The sequence below is a fragment of the Haematobia irritans genome, chromosome 1, assembly GCF_050003625.1.
Source record: "Haematobia irritans isolate KBUSLIRL chromosome 1, ASM5000362v1, whole genome shotgun sequence".
Lineage (NCBI taxonomy): Eukaryota > Metazoa > Arthropoda > Insecta > Diptera > Muscidae > Haematobia > Haematobia irritans.
In genome coordinates, this window is record NC_134397.1 from 197,417,719 (window position 1) to 197,427,963 (window position 10,245).

The following is a 10,245-nucleotide window of genomic DNA, read 5'->3' on the forward strand; positions in this document are numbered from 1 at the left end:
TCAAATTATTTCAATAAATATAATTAAAAAAAGTATATACATACTTAACATGGTAAATACAATTTAATTTCATTGTTTGTTGGTTTTATAATGGTTTGTATTAATAAACACAGTAAAAATATAAACGTCGAATTTCCACATCTAAACAATGGTCCCTATCGACACTCTTAAATCAACTTTACTAGGGCCTTTTCGGAAATGCAATGTTGTGCTGCATGTTCTGCGCAACACATTCAAGCATCATGTGCCTGGCAAAACTCCAAGCGTCAAAAGTTCAAAAACACAACAATCAAGCATATGTTGAGAAACATATTAAAAAACAAGTAGTACTAAAATGGCTGATGCAAAAACGAGTATTGAATTTTTGAATTATTTTTATTTCATATATTATTTTGGCATCTTTCTCATCAATTTTTTAAGGTTAAAGTGAGTATTAAGTTTGAGTTTGGCCGCTAAAGTGAAAACTAAATCAGTAAAAACAAGTAAGTCGGGTGGGGCCGACTATATTATACCCTTCACCACTTTGTAGATCTAAATTTTCGATACCATATCACATCCATCAAATGTGTTGGGTGCTATATATAAAGGTTTGTCCCAAATACATACATTTAAATATCACTCGATTTGGACAGAATTTGATAGACTTTTACAAAATCTATAGACTCAAAATGTAAGTTGGCTAATGCACTAGGTTGGAACACAATTTTAGTAAAAAAATATGGGAAACATTTAAATCTGAAGCAATTTTAAGGAAACTTCGCAAAACTTTATTTATGATTTATCGCTCGATATATATGTATTAGAAGTTTAGGAAAATTAGTCATTTTTACAACTAAGCAGTGGCGATTTAACAAGGAAAATTTTGGTATTTTGATCATTTTTGTCGAAATCAGAAAAACATATATATGGGAGCTATATCTAAATCTGAACCGATGTCAACCAAATTTGGCACGCATAGCTACAATGCTAATTCTACTCCCTGTGCAAAATTTCAACTAAATCGGAGTTAAAATTTGGCCTCTGTGGTCATATGAGTGTAGATCGGGCGAAAGCTATATATGGGAGATATATCCAAATCTGAACCGATTTCAACCAAATTTGACACGCATAGTTACAATGCTAATTCTACTCCCTATGCAAAATTTCGGAATCGGAGCAAAAAATTGGCCTCTGTGGGCAAATGAGTGTAAATCGGGCGAAAGCTATATATGGGAGCTATATCTAAATCTGAACCGATTTGGCTGATATTTTGCAAGTTTTTCGAGACTCATAAAATATTCGGAATTTGAGGAAGATCGGTTGATATACACGCCAATTATGACCAGATCGGTGAAAAATATATATGGCAGCTATATCTAAATCTGAACCAAAATCAATAGGGATCGTCTTTGAGCTGAAACAGGACCCTATTAGGACAATCGGACTAAAACTGCGAGCTGTACTTTGCACACAAAAATACATCAACAGACAGACAGACGGACATCGCTAAATCGACTCAGAATTTAATTCTAAGCCGATCCGTATACTAAAAGGTTGGTATATGATTTCTCCGTCTTGGCGTTACATACAAATGCACAAACTTATTATACCCTGTACCACAGTAGTGGTGAAGGGTATAAAAAGCATAAAATTATAAATATGTGTTGCAAATTTTATTATAACTTGATGGGGAATAGCCCAAAGCAAAGTTTGTATTCCTTAAAATGGTTTATAAAAGAAAAGAAAGCGGCTAAAGGTGGGTATTAAGTTCGAGCCGCTAAAATCCTAATTTTTTCACGATTACTTTTCTTTAATAATCCATTTTAAGGAATATAGACTTTGTGAAAATTTGCTTTGGGTTATTCCCCATCAAGTTATAATAAAATTTGCAACAAATTTTTTTTTGCTGATTTAGTTTTCACTTTAGCGGCTAAACTCGAACTTAGTACTCACCTTAACCTCGAACTTAATACCCACCTTAAGGTGAGTACTATGTTCGGTTTTCGAGTTGAAAATCATTTATTTTCGCGATTACTTTTCCTGAAATAATCAAAATTATAAATGAAAACAAACATATTCCCATAATGTCTTGCCGAAATTTAGAGGAACAAGAAACTGCACATCAATTGAGTTAATTTATCTGCTTTATATTGAACTGTCAACTCGAAAAGCGAACATAGTACTTACTTTTAAGGTGGTTTCCAAAAGCAAGAAATTACAAAAAATTAATAAGAGCACGTTTGAACATAGAAGGAGAAATTGCGGCAGGAAGAAAATAGGACTGAAATCAGGGATTTATACACACACTTTCAACAAATATTGTAATGCTTAATGTACTTGCATCGGCTTTGTTTGACAACTTTAAAGTACTATTACCAAAACTATTCGAACTACTCGTATCTTCCTACAAACTTCTTGCAGTAATAAATTTAGCTTTTTATACTTTTTTCTGTAAATAACATAACAGGTTGGCTGATAAGTCTAACAAAGAAAAACACATTTTTTTGTCAAAATTCGTTTTTATTATTCAGCATAGTTCCCTTCAAGAGCGATACGATTATAACGACCTTCCAATTTTTTGATACCATTTTGGTAGTACTTCGGATTTGCCTCAAAATAGGTCTCAGTTTCGGCGATCACCTGTTCATTGCATCCAAATTTTTTCCCTGCGAGCATCCTTTTGAGGTCTGAGAACAAGAAAACGTCGCTGGGGGCCAGATCTAGAGAATACGGTGGGTGGGGAAGCAATTCGAAGCCCAATTCATGAATTTTTGCAATCGTTCTCAATGACTTGTGGCATGGTGCGTTGTCTTGGTGGAACAACACTTTTTTCTTCTTCATATGGAGCCGTTTTGACGCCATTTCGACCTTCAAACGCTCCAATAACGCCATATAATAGTCACTGTTGATGGTTTTTCCCTTCTCAAGATAATCGATAAAAATTATTCCATGCGCATCCCAAAAAACAGAGGCCATTACTTTGCCAGCGGACTTTTGAGTCTTTCCACGCTTCGGAGACGGTTCACCGGTCGCTGTTCACTCAGCCGACTGTCGATTGGATTGGAGCCATGTTTCATCCATTGTCACATATCGACGGAAAAACTCGGGTGTATTACGAGTTAACAGCTGCAAACACAGCTCAGAATCATCAACACGTTGGTGCTATTGGTCAAATGTGAGCTCGCGCGGCGCCCATTTTGCACACAGCTTCCGCATATCCAAATATTGATGAATGATATGACCAACACGTTCTTCATTTTACGATCAACTTCATTTTACGGTCATTAAAAATCATTTTTTGATGTTTTCGTCGGTAACCACCTCTTTCGGGCGTCCACTGCGTTCACCGTCCTCCGTGCTCATTTCACCAATCAATTATTGTTGATTTCCCTGGGGTAGAGTCCGGAAATTCTTTATCAAGCCAAGTTTTTGCTTCCACCTTATTTTTTCCCTTCAGAAAACAGTATTTTATCAAAACACGAAATTCCTTTTTTTCCATTTTTTTTCACAATACTAATTGACTAACAGACGTCAAATTTTGACACGAATCATTTGAAGGTTGGTGCTATATAAAAATAATATGCATTTCATACTAGCGACGCCATCTATGTGTCAGACCGGGGACTTATCAGCCAACCTGTTAGCTTTGACTCATTTGAAGTATCATTTAATTCACAAGTTAGATTTATATATTATTCCATTTGTCGTGTTTGAGCAGTGTTGCCAACTCCCCAAGGACAAAACGCACCAAAAATATATTATAAATTCTAACATACCATCTTCCACCACAAAATAAAAATTTAAATGCTCTACTAAAAAAAAAAAAAAAAAAAAAAAAAAAACTTCCGAAGATGTATTATAGAAGTTAAGGTGGGTATTAAGATCGAGTTTAGCTGCTAAAATAGTCATTTTTTCACAATTACTTTTCTTTAATAATTCATTTTAAGGAATACAAACTTTGTGAAAATTTGCTTTTGGCTATTCCCCATCAAGTTATAATAAAATTTGCAGCAAATATGCATAATTTTATGCATATTTTATAGTTTCCACTTTAGCGGCAAAACTCGAACTTAGTACTCACCATTATGAACCGCTATTCAAGTATACACTTTGATCAGTTTTAATGCTTTCGTCCTATTCATTTTGATCAATGATGTTTTTCAACTTTCAAAATATTAATATATGGAAGGAGTCTATTGCTTATTTCAGTTGTGCGTGCTTTTGTGAATTTAATACAAACGTTTTTAATGACATCTTTACCAAATTCAAAATCCTACAAATCCTACAGAATATCCTAAATAACAATATTAATTAAAAAATAATCAATACCAACTTCATAACAATCAAATTCTATATTTGGCAATAAATTTGAGTTTCTTCGGCTCTTGAAAGTCTAATCAAAATTTTTGTATCAATTAAACTTAATACTGTTCAAAATAAAAAAAAGCACCAAAAGCACTAAATGAAAATGCCAGAAAGCACCAAGTTGGTGCTTTTTTTGAAAATGCACCAAAAAGGCAATTTGGTGCTTTTTAGAAATCAAAAAGCACTAAATTTGGTGCTAAAAGCACCAAATTGGCAACACTGTGTTTGAGCATACTCAAACAAAATATGCAACAAAAAAGCATCTTCAACATCTGATAAGTAACAGCTGCGCAACAAAATCAATGTTGCATAGCAGTCGCAGCGCAACATTGTGTTTCCGAAAAGGTCCTTAATAAGTTGTAAGTTGATCATATCAATCGACACACAAAAAGTAAAAAATAGAGATACTCACGGAGTCAAATTTTGGGAACGATGGCGCCAATATCTATAATGGACCGATATGAAACAGCTTGTATATGGTTGCTTAATTGTGAACACTAACGAATTACGAACCGATCGAATGAAAACTAAGTACCAGGGTGTTTAGATTAGGTTAGGTTAAGTACAACATCCCTATATTTTAGGTTTACTTCGAGTATTCAGTACATTGTAAACTACAGGTGGCGAACTTCTCTATTATCAATGAGTCCTGCCCGAATCTATCGTGCGTTTTCTGATACACACATGTCTGCTTTCGTGAGGTATCACACTTAAGAGGTGCTCTGGACCACACTTCACACCATAACAGACCTGAAAAATGTACACAAACATTTTTTCTTTGTAGACCAAGTGATAGCTATCGTATGCAAAGTTAGAAAAATTTTAACACAAAAAAAACAGATTCTGAAATATTACATGTTTTTATATTGTTTGCACATTTTATTGAGCAAAATCACTTGCATATGGCACGAAATACGATTTTAAAAGACATCTAAAATTTTAACAAAAATTTCTTCTGACTGGAGTATACGTTTAGGGATTGGTTTTACTTTTTATTCCACAATCTACCGTAATTTTACCAGCAAAATTGCTAGTTTATAGTTTCTGTCTGCAAATAAAATGCATTGCAAAAAAACTTTAATGTCGATCTCGATCAGAAGTCCGAAAAAAGTGTGTCAGATAAGTTTGTTAGGTTAGGTATAGTGGCAGCCCAATATTTCAGGCTCACATGGACTATTCAGTCCATTGTCCACATTGCATTGAAACCACTTAGAGAAGCTTTGAAACCCTAAGAAATGTCACCAGCATTACTGAGGTGCGATAATCCATCGCTAGAAAACTTTTTGGTGTTCCTAAGTAAGTAATAATAATCTCCAAACAATGTGGAAAGCCGTTCGGACTCGGCTATAAAAAGGAGGTCCCTTGTCATTGAGCTTAACATAGAATCGGGCAGCACTCAGTGATAAGTGAGAAGTTCACCACTGTGGTATCATAATGGACTGAATAGTCTAAGTGAGCCTGATACATCGGACTGCCACCTAACCTAACCTAACACATAAAAAATATTTTTTGTCTTCTATCACGAATTTAAAGAAGTTATTTTGTTTTTACCAGGACAAGTAGGAACCCCCAGATTCTAATTCCTAAAATGCACAGTCAGTTTTATGAGTAATCATTTTTAGTGAGGGTTTCACTTATGTGGAAATCGACTGCCATTATTTTTGCGTAATATTTCTTTTTCTAAAAGGTTATTTATATTTATATTGCTGTGTGAAATAAATGAAATGAAATTCATTGATCCAATTAATATTTTAATTGAAATGTTTTCAATCACCGAAGGTTAGGTTAGGTTAGGTTAAAGTGGCAGCCCGATTAAGATTCAGGCTCACTTAGACTATTCAGTCCATTGTGATACCACATTAACTAAAAGTACCTATTACATATGGGCACTTCTAGTTTTAACCGTTGAACCTTCTCGATTATTTTCTTCTGTTGAACCAACCAGATTGTTCCAAAAACATTAGCAGACTGCTTAAGTTAACGTTTTCCAGGTCCGCCAGTAATCTGAAGCTATATGCCCCTAAAATTTGCTTACGCCTTACACAAAATGCAGGACACTCACACAAGAGGTGTTTTGCAGATTCCTTTTCCTCCGCATCATGACAGCTCATACAATAGTCATTATACTTCGCACCAATAGTTTTTGCAAAATCGCCTATCAGGCAGCGACCCGTTATAGCAGATATCAGGAGTGATATCTGGTGTCTCGAGAACACTAGCATATATAGTGTGCGGTTTAAGTTTAAATGGGGCCATATTTGCTTGGTGTCGTTACAACCCTTACAATTCTCCCATCGAACATTTGCCATCATGACAGCCTTCTCACGCAGTAAGAGCTTGCAGGTAGCCAGAGGCACACCAACAGATTCTAGTTCCCCTGGAATATGTAAGGTAGTTCCTAGCCTTGCTAGCTCATCTGCTTCGCAGTTCCCCGGTATGTTCCTGTGGCCAGGCACCCATATTAGGTGAATATTGTGCTGCTCAGCCATCTCATTGAGAGATGTGCGGCAGTCGATGGCCGTTTTCGAGTTGAGGAACACAGAGTCCAAGGATTTTATTGCAGGTTGACTGTCTGAGTATATATTAATGCCAATATTGCTTGGAGCATTACTTCTCAGCCAATTCACCACTTCTCTTATTGCTAATATTTCAGCCTGAAAAACACTACAGTGATCAGGTAATCTTTTCGCTATTCGAAGTTCCAGATCTTTAGAATATACTCCGAAACCCCACTTGGCCATCCAATTTGGAGCCATCAGTGTAGAAATCTATATATCTTTTATTCCCCGGGGTCCGTGTACACCACGCCTCACTGTTGGGAATTAGTGTCTCAAACTTTTTGTCGAAAAGTGGACTCGCCAAAGTGTAATCCACTACGTTAGGCACATCTGGCATTATTTTGAGGACCGAACTGTGACCGTAACTTTTTTCCGACCACAGCGATAGCTCGCGCAACCGCACAGCCGTTGTTGCAGCTGACTGTTTGGCCAAAATGTCTAAAGGCAATAGATGCAGTATGACATTAAGGGAGTTTGTTCCTGTCTTGCTGAATGCACCTGAGATACACAAGCACGCCATACGCTGAACTTTGTCTAAACTTGTCGGCTGGTGAAGTGCCGGCCACCAGACTGCAACACCAAAAAACATTATAGGTCTAACCACTGCCGTGTATAGCCAATGTACAATTTTTGTTTTAGTCCCCACTTTTTCCCTATTGCCTTTTTGCACGAGTATAAAGCTACCGTTGCTTTCCTCGCCCTTTCTTCAATATTAAGCTTAAAGTCAGCTTACTGTCCAAAATAACGCCAAGGTATTTTGCACACTCCCGAAAGGGAATTTCAATACCCCCTAAGGAAATGGGCCTAACCGTGGGAGTTTTGCGATCTTTGCAGTACATGACTAGTTCTGTCTTTGCAGGATTTACCCCAAGACCATTATCTTTCGCCCATTTCTCAGTCATCCGGAGGGCTCTCTGTATAATATCTCTAACTGTTGATGGTAATTTTCCCCTGACTGCTAGCGCCACATCATCTGCGTATGCCACCACTTGTATCCTTTCTTTTTCTAGGGAAACCAGAAGGTCGTTTATAGCAACATTCCAAAGAAGAGGTGATAGAACTCCTCCTTGAGGAGTGCCTCTGTTCACATACCTTTGTATGTTTGCTTGTCCTAGTGTGGCTGAAATGCGTCTCTTCCTTAGAAGTTCGTCTAACAGCCTAAGTATACCTGGATCAACATTCAGAGTTGTCAGTCCATTTAATATCGAGCTCGGATGGACGTTATTGAAGGCCCCTTCTAGAAATGCCACGATTGTGTATTCTTTGACAGATAGTGAGCTTTCAATAAAGCTGACTAGTTCATGTAATGCGGTCTCAGTAGACCTGCCCTTCGAGTATGCATGTTGTCGTTTCGAGAGCAAACTTGAATCGACGCTAGTTCTAAGATAAAGATCTATCATCCTCTCCAGAGTCTTAAGTAGAAATGATGATAAGCTGATTGGTCGGAAATCCTTCGCATTCGAGTGAGAGGCTTTTCCCGCTTTAGGTATGAAAACGACTTTTGATTCTCTCCACTTTCGTGGAATATATGCTAAGTTGATACATCCTATATATTTCGCCGACAACCAGGGGATAATTCTGTCAGCCACTGCTTTTAACTCCGCCGGAGTAATTCCATCAGGTCCGGGGGATTTGAATGATCCAAAGCTATTTAACGCCCATTTTATTCTAGATTCTGATACAATTTCCTCGATAGGAAACGACCGCTGAGCCACTGTGGCAACGCCAGTGCATGGTTCAACCGTCTGATTTCCGGGAAAATGTGTGTCCAATAGTACCTCCAGCGTCTCCTCACTGGGCGTTGTCCAATTGCCTTCCGATGTTTTAATGAAACCTGGAGCGGAGCTCGTGGATGCTAGCACCTTCCGTAGTCTGGAAGCCTCGGACGTATTCTCAATGCTGCTGCAGTAATCATTCCAAGAGTTATGCTGAGCCTTTCTCAGTTCTCGCTTGTATCCTCTCAGATTCTTCTTGTAAGCGTCCCAATCCACAGGAGCTCTGGTGGACTTTGCTTTGTTAAAGAGCTTCCTGCACGATTTCCTCATATTACCTAACTCCGTAGACCACCATGGTGGTCGATTTTTCCCCCTTGGCTTCCCTTCAGTGAAATGTTGAAGGCCTTAGTAATCCTCTCCACTGCGTGTTCGATAACTTGCACAGTGCTCATATTTGTCTCTGGTATTTCCGGTATCATCATATTGAACGATTCCCTATACCTATTCCAGTCAGCTTTCCTAACATTTGGCGGAAATATGGTCTTGGTGGTATGAACATCAATCACCGAAACAATAGTATCAAGTAAAAAATTAATTGATACTAATAATTTTTGTGATTTATTTTTGTTGCAATTTAAAAAATTTGTTGAATCAATTGGATTTTAATTTGAATATTTTTTAAAACTCAATTAAGACTTTAACTGAAAATTGTTGTGAGTTTTTTTCTGTGAACACATATGCTGGATTATAAATATTTACATAATAATGCCTGTCCCTTTCGTAGTTTGACACCACAAATTTAACAATGTAAGAACCCCCAAACAAAAAATTGTTATTTTTTTATTTTTTAATTTTATTTTTTTAATATATATTTTTGAAATACATAAAACATATATGCCTATATTTTCAATGTTTATCCAAAATAATAAAAATAGAATAAATGTTCGGTTTTTGTCTCTTATCTGGGTTTGCTCGTCGTTATTATAACTATAAATAAATCTGTATATTGGACAAACATTTCCGTTGTTTTTTTGTTGTTTCATTTGCAATTTTAATGTAAAATAAATTTAATTTAAAAACTAGATTACTATTATAATTATTATCATTATTTATTCTCATATCATCGCCATAGAATAATTATAATAATGTTTACTCTTCTTTAACATAACATATTAACTTAAGATGGATTTTCGAAAATATATAAACTAACTTCGAATCAGTGTAGTGGGTACAACTAAAATAGTAATTATGTTATATGTATATAAACATTAATCTAAATGTTTATATGAAAGATTTTTTTTAATTTTAAAATATGGAGTATATGATACAAATTGTTTAAAATAATGTAATGTTCAAAATGTACATGGTTTGTTGATAAAAATGATGAAAAATGGAATAGTCATATTTTTATTAAAGAAAAATATGTGTTTGCATTTTATTTAGTTGTTTTGTTTTTGTTTTGTATGTGTTATGGGGGAAATATACAAAAATACATGTTGAAGTAATGTTTAATTATTTTATTGAATATATTACACATTGTGCGTAATTTTTCCATTGGAATATATATATATATTTTTTTTAATGTTTTTGTATAATGGAAATATATATGTAGGGCTCTATATATACTA